Here is a 10,670-nt window from a genome sequence, read left to right on the forward strand (position 1 = left end):
CCATTAGGGCAAACTCGCCGAGACAGTATTTGCACATAAGGGCATCCGACTATGTCAGAGCAACCAGTACGCAATACTCACTTTTTAAATGCTGCTGCTGCCGCCTTGCCGTGCCTTTCGGGAAGCTAGTAAGCGGATTGTTGCTGCGGCTATTCCCGCTGCTACCGCTCGCCTTGGCATATCTCATCAACAACAGTATGCGTTGCACCAGTCCGCCATCTGTAGACATCTGCGCAAGTACGTGGGCCTGTCAAAATAGAATGCAAGAAATTGAACATATTACTCATCTGTTGGTGCCCACCTCTTGTCTTTTTCTCTAATGACCGACCTCACAGAAAACACACAGCAATCTTCACCACAGCGACCCCCCGCCTTCAACCACGCAAACCTTCCCATTTTCTGATATGCACACATTTCCGACGCTCTCTTACAATTGACGGAAGACACGCAGCAGTCTTTTGCAAGGATCCCCCCAATCGCTGAAAGCGGTTCCATCGTCTGCCGCACACTTTGAACCTTTCCTCTATGTAGCGTGAAATTTCATTCCTAGCGTGCAAGGGAGCTACACAGAGGAAACTTAATAATAATACTCCCACTTTCTACGTAACGGAAGCCCTCAGCACTTACACGCCCGGGAACAACACTTCCTCAGCCGTATGATTTGGAACAATCAGACATATTGCAGCCTGTATGGTGAAAACTATGCTTTCCTATATGTGAAAACATGCTCGGTGACGTACGACTAGTGTTCCTGATCATTCCCTTCAATTTTCAAATGTGTGAAATGGTGTGCCGGCCGGACATACAGTTCCTCAAAAGGGTGAAGAACGAATGTTCGAGTGCGCCGGGGCGTGTTGGTGACAGGCGCTTTGATGACATGCGCATGTGTGTGTATACGCTCTTCAGACCCGGTGAGTCTAAGAGGTAGACACCTCTTGTGTTGTGGCAAAACGTTTACGGCGACGCATATACGAAGAACTTCGAAAGCAAAAGCAAGACAGGCTGTGAAAACCCACACCTGTGTGTATATGTAGCCTATGTGGCTCGCACGAGCTAGGGCAGGTAAGGTATGATTGAGTGTGCGCTAACACAGGTGCGTGATTGATTTTTACCAAACATACCACTGTCCAAAGTGCTGATTCTTCCTACAGAATTCTCACTTAAATTGTTGCTTTTGAACGTCAATTTCACAAAATAAGGTAAACAAAGCGACCGGCAACTCCTCTGATATATACAATTTGTCGAAAGGAGAAGTGTTCATTCTGCGGAATGAACGAGGAGATGTTTCACTAATCTGCACACCCTCTAACACAGGCGTCTACGCGTAGAAACAAATGCGCAGGCCTCAAAAAATTCCCCTCCGTGCTTAGAAATCCGATCATGGTGCATTGGCTCCGACATCTGCAGTGGCAACCCACCCCACTTAATTTTCCTCCTTCCCCTTGCTCACTCCTTATATATTTATTTGCTTACGTAACGTGTACCTACACCTAATAACCTTGCTATATCTCTCATACACGCCTTCCATACTATGAAAAGACCGTCATTACCAATATCACATACTCTACCCATATGTATATATCCATTAACTTTGTTCTACTGCGCTACCAGTATTTGCTTTCATGATGACTCTATCACTTTTTAGTGCAATCATACTACCGTCATACGTTTTAATACATAGTCTATCACCATATATATGTATATATATATGTCATCATCAGGAAACTGCTTCGTAGCAATCGCTAAGAAAATCACACCGTTTTTTCGTCTCGTGCAGCCAGGCGTTGAGTAATCTGATAGTAGGAGTGTTCACAAACAAAAGGTGGAGCCGCTTACAGAAGTAAAATCGCAATGTAAAAATAGTGAGGGTGCAACAAATTCGTGGGCACTACTTGCGGCTGCAGTTAAAACCTCCATCAGAACCTGTCAGGCCGAGCACATACAAAGATGACTGCTGACACTTCACGTGAGGAGGGGGTGGTACCACTACCTACGGAAGAGCTTCCCTCGTGGAGAAGAATAGGTTGAAACTTGAAAAACGATGCGCACGGCAGAAAGCTATTAGAATTGTTAAAACGAATATACACACGCATGAACATCACTTCAAAGAAGCCTGGAACAACACGAGAAGAGAGCCACCAGAGTAATACCTATCGAGTACATAGAATTTTTGAGCTAGTACTAATGCGCGCAGCCTGATATTATGCAGCGACGTACATGGCACAGGAAACGCGTAAGACACCCTAAAGAGTTCTGCTGCAGCAACCCAACTAACAGCTGCACCCCCCAGCCACTCGTCATCTTGAGTCTTGTCAGGAAATAGTTGAAACACCACATCTTCCGTGCATGTTTCGTCACAAGTACATAGGTTATACCGGAAATAAGGTCTCTTACGTCTGTGCGCACGTGGTTTTTTCCTTTTTGATACGAGCGTAGTTGAAACGTGCTGCCTGCATATACTCTTTCTATGTAGGAAACAGGGCAAATTTGTCGGCTGTATGAAACACACACGTGGAGACGCGTGAGCACGCCCTTCCCCTTGTGGAAAAAGTACGATAAATGTCGATAGTGAAGCTTGAAAGCGTCCTTAAATACAACAATCTCACCGAAAAAACCCAGGGATGATACACATAGGACGTGCTGCATCTCTATACTGGCAATGATAACGCATGCGACAAAAATATTCGAAAACAGGGGATGGAAAAGCCTCTTGTTTTGAATGTCAATATTCGGAAAATTCTGAGTGCCATATGTACTACTACATAATCAATTTAATGGTGATTTCACTGCATACTTGCGTTTACGGGAGGGATAGAGTGGAGGACATCTCTTACTGGTAAAGTACTAGAAGCCAGAAATGACTTTCTACTTCTGTCCTTATGTTCTGAGATCGTTGCACTGAATATTTCCAGAACAAGAAGTGGAACTTGTAGAGAAAAGTGACATACCCGTTGCAATGCGCGCTGTGCATCTTGTGCCTCGTTGAGAAGGTAATATGTTTGCCCTGTGGACGTACAAGCACCACAAAAAGCACGGCGAATCAAAAAGTTGATACAACAGAAGCATGAGTGTGGCAGGGGTGATGACAACGGAAACGCTTCTAAAGCACCCCCCCTGACCAGTGACGCTTCCTTCTAGCTTTGAGTAACAAGAAGAAAAAGGAGAAGAAGGAAGCTAGAAAACTGCAGCAGCATTCGAGAAAGCGGTGTGGAAAGAAAACATCACAGGAGTCCGCCGAGCTGCCTCGGCTGAAGGCATCAAACATTAGTCGGATGACAAATGCAATTCAGGAATCTCTCGAATTTGCAACAACAGTAGCACCAGCAGCAAAAATCGTGCGGAGGGCGAGAGAAAAAGAGTTCTAGTGCTCTAGGACACGTACGCGACAGCGCCAGCTACTGAACACGGGGCTGCAGCGCCTGCGCAGCGTAGAAAATAACTGACTAGGGGCAGCACTCGCAGCAGCACGTCGTGACGGTGATGTTGGAAGAGTACTCTCTCAGCAGCATTTGACAGCCGCGCAGAATCGATCCAGCAACAGCACGTCCGTCTCTGTTGATTACAGGCTGCAGCGACGTAGAAGCCGCTACGGCGTAGAATCCGCGCTTGAAAACACAGCAGGCACCATCATGGGAGGGATAGAATGGCTAGGGGAAAAGAGCAACAGCAGCAGCAACATTGAAGGTTTTGCCCTCGGAGCTAAAGTGGAAATGAAGAGGAATGGAGAAGCTGAGGATTTCTTGCAGCATCAGAACGAGGCTCACTGGTGTGCAGGAAAAAAATCAGTGAAGGACTAATTTGCAGCAGTCTACATGCCTACACTACGATAGCATGCCGTAGCGATCTCGACCGGTAGAGGCGGCTAGATAGGAGATAGCGTGTGGAAAGAAGCTGTTACAGAAAGACTGCGGAGGCGTTTACAATCGTAGCATCACCAACACATACTTTTCACTGCTACTGGCGGCAGGCATTGCACAAGAGAGGCACCAGCCAGGCTGTATACGTGTGTACGCATGACTGGATGCTGGCGTATCTTGACTCAGTAGCGTTACGAAACGAAGGCAACATCGTTGTTTGCATCGGCTGATAGAAGTGAAGGTTGCACCAGAGGCATTCTCTAATATAGCACCCGACACAAGAGTTTTTCCTAATTGCAGCACCAAGCAGATGACCATTAGCACCAGTACGAATAAATAAAGCAACTGCAGGAGAAGCAGGAACACCATAAGCATTGAATAGCAACGACAGATTATATCCATGCGGTCAAGCACCATCGGGCCATAAATCAGGCGCGACGAATGAAGCGCTACAGCAGAGTGTATACCTAGATTGTAGTAGACCATCGCGCCGAAGTGGGGTAGCACAGTCATAGGGCTTGCTTTAAGCTGTTGCACTGTCATGCGAGAGTCGCTTGATAGAATCGCAGAAGTCGCGTTACCACCGGCAACATTCGCCGTCGGAGATTTATCGCTGACATTTGAGGTCTTCCTCTGTGCTGTCGTGTTTTGTTGGTGCTGACCCGACACTAGCAGCTTCTCTAAAGCGAGGAGGAAATCAGAAAACTGTGCACTAGATGAAAGACGAGGAGCATCGACGGTGCCAGTAATTACTGTTGTCTCGCTTTTTTTCGTCTGTCTCCCCTCCTGCTGTCGCTCACTCTGCGCTCCGGACTGTGAAGAAGAGGGTGTACCGCGAGGCTGCTGGTGATGCTGAGGCAGCTCCTGTTGCGGACTAGGAGTTTGCTCCATTTCTGTTACATGCTTGCGTGCCTCTGACTCGTCTGAAAGTAGTTGCTGCAGTGTCCAGTACCTCTTATCTACACCTGTGGAGGTATTGAAATTGTGTCATTAGCAGCTGCTTCTTTAGAGGAAGTTTTCGCCTTCGTATCGCCATACGTGGAACCCCTACGGGTAGTCTGACTAGTTACACAAGGGTTATCGCTGCTAATCCTGCTACCACTGTTCGACAGCGACTCTTCATGGTTACTGCCGCTACAACTGTACAGACCAAGGAGACTGTACATACACCGCTCAGCGAGAAGCAGAGCTCGGATGCTTTTTTCGGGTTTATTCGCGCGCAGCCAAAGTCCGCCCAAAGTATTCAACGTGTCAAAATATAGACCATTTGGCAGTAATGGCAAGCGATACAGCTCCTGTTCCTTTTCTGCAGAGAAATAGGTGTGATCCCACCCGGCAGTCGCTTCTGCCGCTCCCGCGTCACCGACAGACGACAGAGACCTCAAGAAATCTGGCATTACTACCGCTCCTGCTGAATCTGCACTTTTTCTAAATTCTGACGTAGAATACGAGCCTGTCTTCTCTGGTGTTGCTGCTGCTGTAGAGTGCGATGGAGGTCGCGTTCCGTCTGGCGTTACCGCACTCACGGGGAATGATATAGCGCCATCGGCAGCCGACCTTACACCTTGACATGTCGCCTCTGTCATTGTTAGGCCCTGCCTTGACTGCTCGTCAGGCCGTTGCTTCTGCTGATTTACTCGCAGTTGCTGCGTGGAGCTGTACCACAGAGTCTTCCTGTGAAGTAATGCCACTCTACAGTACACGACACAACGATAGGAGCAAACAAAACAGAAAAAAACAAACGCGTTGCTGGGTTCCCTACTGAAAAAAGCATCAAAGTGCGACAGCCACGACACATCCCTCCAGCACAGCACGAGCGTGTGTGTAGTGCGTGCGCGAAAGTCTATCTGTGTGTCCCCGTGCGTTTGTGAGTATACACACGCATGTGGCACAGACACACAGTGCTTTTTAACAGGTCTGGACAGCAGTTCTCCAGCAAGCAGCATCTCTCAATCAAGAGGGCGGTGCTATTTTACGTTGACTACCTAGTGCTACACAGCATACGTACACTGTTTGCTGCTATACACTTCTGAAAAGCAGGGGAGAGCGACGGGGGGGAAATCAGCAACAGGGAGACTTGAGTCCTGCGGAAGACTTGTATATGGAAGATATAGCATCCGTAAGAGAGCAGCTTTTATGTGTGATTGTAGAGATTTGCAGCCAGTGCCCTGCTGGCAGCACCCGAACGGTGTGAGCCCTTTAGGCTTAGGGGCTCGGGGTTGTGATCTTAGAAGAAATTCTTGACCCTGTATGCATTGAAGGCGTATCGGAAGCGATCGACGAGTCTCCTGACCATCGCAATGTGTGCAGCGGAGTTTTTTCTGTACACGTCGTAGCAGGTATACTGCTCCTACCATTTGCAGAGAGTATAGACAAGACAGTCACCTGGATGCTTGTAACAACAGGATTCTTCGCTGTAACTCACCCTTCTACGTGTTGCTTTGTGTCACCTAATATTTTCGAATGAGAGATCGGCTGCACTATCTAAAGACACGGCTATAACAACGAAAACACGTGTGGATTATCTCTGAGGCTCCAAAAGCGTAAACGTGTGTTAATGTGAAAGTCACTTCGCTACTAGTGTTACCCCCCCCCCAAAAATCTATACATAAGAGCACCTAGAGATTCTCAATGAATGTAGGTGTCTACAGTACATAGCATTATAAGCGTGTGACAGCTAACTTGATGCAGAGGGACTTCAGCAAGCAGTCTTCCGCAGATTTGACGTTTCCCCGGTCGGCCTCGAGGACGCCTGCAGCACCCGAAGAAGACCAGCAGCCGACTCAGATGCTGTCCCTCAGCAAGAGGCTTCTGAATAATACACCTAGCGGTCAGGCACGTTCACGCAGATACACATGCGGAGCTCATTGCAACCCACGCTTGTGTGAACGCAGGGCTGCAGAGAAATGGAAAAGATACTATTGAGTTCAGCAGAGACGCAGCAGTCGTTGCTGCAGAGAGGAAGTACGTTGTTAGTCGTGTCAAGCTAGATACCTATATATCGGCCGCTGATGCTGGTACTCCTGCCACTGACAACAATTGCTGTTGCCCATGTGTTTGCTGCGCTCTCCACACGTGCAGACGCACTGCACAGTACAGCTGCTGATACTGTGGCTGCTGCTTGCTGCTGCTCTTCACAGCATGTTACTACGCCCGTCCCCGACAGCATCGGCAGTGGCAACCGTGACCCACATCTGATGCCGTCACGGACACATAATTGGGAACCGCACAGAAGAAATTTCAGCAGAATATGTGTGTAGTACCCACACCAGCACCAACTCGTAAAGGCTCTTCCGAGCAGCAGCTGCAGCCGCTGACCTGCCTCGTGCCCCCCAATATCGATACAAAAAAACTTGCTTGGCTTAGCCCTTCTGTGGACGCATAGGCGGCAAATTCCTAACCGTGCCTGTAGCCTAATTACACGCATTAGTTGTCTTCCAGTCACCTTCATATGCTGGGGTGACCTAGTGTACACCCTGCCCGTCGTATGCACGCGTGCAATCTACCCTAGTTACATATCTCTCCACACACAGAGCTTAGCGCATGTACGTTCTGCACGTCGTATGTATGCATTTTTTCCTCAGCTACATATTTCCCCGCACGCACAGCTGAGCGCATATACAAAGGTGTTGAGATATAGAGGTGAGTTAGACGATTAGTGTGGCTGCGCGTCCCATCGGGCTGTGGACGGGAGAAAGCGGGCGGGTTAGAGAAGCAGCTGCAGGCCAAGTGCATGCGTTAATGTAAATCCAGATGTCTGAGGGAGAACTGAAATAGCAGCGGATATATTGGCTCCCTTGCGCCCATGAGGGAAGCGTATTTTGAAGCAGAGGGAGCGAAACGGGTGGCCACCACGCTTGCAGTTCACATTAACATGCTTGTTCGCATGTCCAGTCACGATGTCTTGAAGAAGCCATCAGAGTGAGAGCGTCTCGGTTATGTCAAATTGCACCCTATATTGAGGCTGCCTCAAAGAGCCATAGTGCCTTCAAAGTGTTGGGAACCGACTCGAAACGTCCACCATTGCCTCAAGTATGTTAGTGACCAGCAACACAGCCACAATTTGTCGCGGTGGTCCCCGAGCCAGAGGAAGGGTGCTCAAGGCAATTTACGCGGAAAGAGTCAAAGTGCGTACAGAAGTCGAAATGCCTTGGGAAAGTGAAGCTGCAGCGGAAGATAAAACTGGTTCAAAAGAGTCAGATTACGTCGATAGTGGAGATGAATCGCAGATCCACGTGTGCGTGTGTGTGTACGTATTTGTACAACGCACACTACCAGGTAGGAGGGTGCTACACGAATCTGCGTAAAGCAAGTCATACAGCATTAAGATCGTTCTTATTAGTTGAAGTGTTCCCATGAAATGAAACTGCCTAGAAGACTCACAGCCCCTCTAAAAAGACTCTTAGTGCTTCGAGCAAACGATGTGCGTGGGCAAAGAGTCGAACTAGACGGGCTGCAGTGCCTGAAAATCGCTGCGCCCCCAGGCCTGTCACAACGCTCAGCACGTTGTTCGTGACATTTTCGTACGTTCATCATATCTCATCCGCACGGCATCGACATGCGGCGTAGTGTTTTGCAAAGAAATATTTTCTTTCTTGGCTTTCCTTCGACCGAATTTCTCAGCTTCGAGAAAATTCGAGCGTACATTTTTCTCGCCGTGATGAAGAGAAGTATCATGCTTACAGGCCGCTCTGCGTATTCGTAGCGTCCGCCTGCTTGCCAGTGTGTGTGTGTGTGTTGTACATACGTGAAATTAATCTTTTTTTTCCAAGGGATCCGATATACCTATATGTATATATGTATATAGACATATGCAAGTGGTTTATATATGTGCGCATATGTATATGCAAGTGGTCATATATTGTGTATGTACATACATGCGATCAGATACACATATGTGTATGCATGTAAAGAAGTGAAGGCCTGTCCTGAATGGTCTTATGTAGCTTTATAGTGAGCTAGTTGCTGAATCAAAACCACGTGACTCGCTGTCGATCTGAACCCATGTGTCTGTGTTTTTGCGCGAGTTGTACGCAACATCTATCGTAGCAGTGAGCCCGGGTAAGTCGAACAGCGCTGGCCACACCGTTGCTAGTGCCTCCTACATATATTTTGTTAGACGAAACTGTACTGGGAGCTGGAAGGAAGACCGGATTTATATATGATGTGTGCCGATTGAAGTCGCATGTCTTTCCTGAAAAAGATAGTAATACGTTTCGAGAGTTTGAGCGCAGTGAGAAGACGCCTGTGCGTGGGTACTGACCCAGCTGAGAAAGGCATAGGGATGTATCGAGCGCAGCAGTCGACATGCTCTCAAGATGGTGTTTACGTTGCTGCGTATGCAGTTGCTGCTTCTCAGCAGCAAGAAATGAGGATGCAGTCCCGGTCGCTAACCGCTGCAGCACAAGCAGCAACACATGCAACGCCTTCCGATACGCTGCCGCTGCTTCTCGGAGGTCTCCCCGCCGATGCTGCAACAACGCCATGTCTGCAGCAGAGAGAGCAGCAATACCAGCAGCCAGAGTAGCATTGATGCCAGAAATGTGGTGACAACAGAGCGCGTGCATGCTAGTATATGCACATATGTATAGGTAAAGGTGTGTATATACATTGTGAGAGAGAGAAGCTTACTGATAGTGTGTAACTACTATTGCTACTACTACTACTCCTTCGGCAACCGGAGAACTCCAACAAGTGGCAGTGAGCATACACAGGCAGCAAAGGCTCGTTAGACGATGTAAGAATACAACGAAATGGAGAGGGGAGTATATAATGAAAGCAACTTTATAGGTTTATAAGAATATGTATAGAGAGAAAGACTTAGATGCATAAGCGTACGTACTAGTAGTTTTCTACTACCGTACAGGTTCTGTGTGGCTAATCATGCTTACCACCATTTCCTAGGAGTTCACCATCAACAAGATTGGGGCTGACCACACAGATTAGCTTCGATTATATATATATATATATATTCATATATCTGTACATATCTATATATGAGAAGGTATATAGATATATATATACATATATGTGTATATATAGACATAGAGAAGCGCCTTCGTGCATTGATACCAGCACTATGGTGGTCTCCACTGTTGCACACATGCAAACACATATATAAATATATATATACATATATATATAATTATATGTATGTGAACATTTAAACATATGCAAGAACAGAGAGAGAATAGAACCGGGAACAAAATTTAGAAGAAAGCTAGTTTATAGGACATTTACGAGAAAGAGAGATAGACTGAGAAGCGCAGACGTATATGCTACTGCTCTCTCCACGTGGAACACAAAACTAGTTGCTACTATACATACTTAACAATGTATGCTGGTAAAAGGAACTATCATTGCTAAAGAAAAGAAGGCTCAGGAAGGCCCCGTGCTTACTACAAACCTCGGCCTCATACACTTGTATCTATATATGTGTATATACGTATACGTATATATACAGATAGATACGTATATGTACATATACTTCCATAGACACATATATATATATATATACATATAAGTGTGTATATACACAATATATATATGCGAGAACAGAAAGAGAGTTGAGATGAGTATGAAGAGGAAGAAGAAGGTGCGTGACACTACGATAACAGTAGAGAGATTGATAGAGAGAGATATCACATATTAGAATGATTAAGCCAACATAGAGAGAGACAGTTATATATATACGTATATATATATATGAGATGCTCACATGAAGAGGAAGAAGAAGGTGCGTGACACTACGATAACAGTAGAGAGATTGATAGAGAGAGATATCACATATTAGAATGATTAAGCCAACATAGA

The sequence above is a fragment of the Ochotona princeps genome, unplaced genomic scaffold (genome assembly GCF_030435755.1).
Source record: "Ochotona princeps isolate mOchPri1 unplaced genomic scaffold, mOchPri1.hap1 HAP1_SCAFFOLD_5556, whole genome shotgun sequence".
In the NCBI taxonomy this organism is placed as follows: Eukaryota; Metazoa; Chordata; class Mammalia; order Lagomorpha; family Ochotonidae; genus Ochotona; species Ochotona princeps.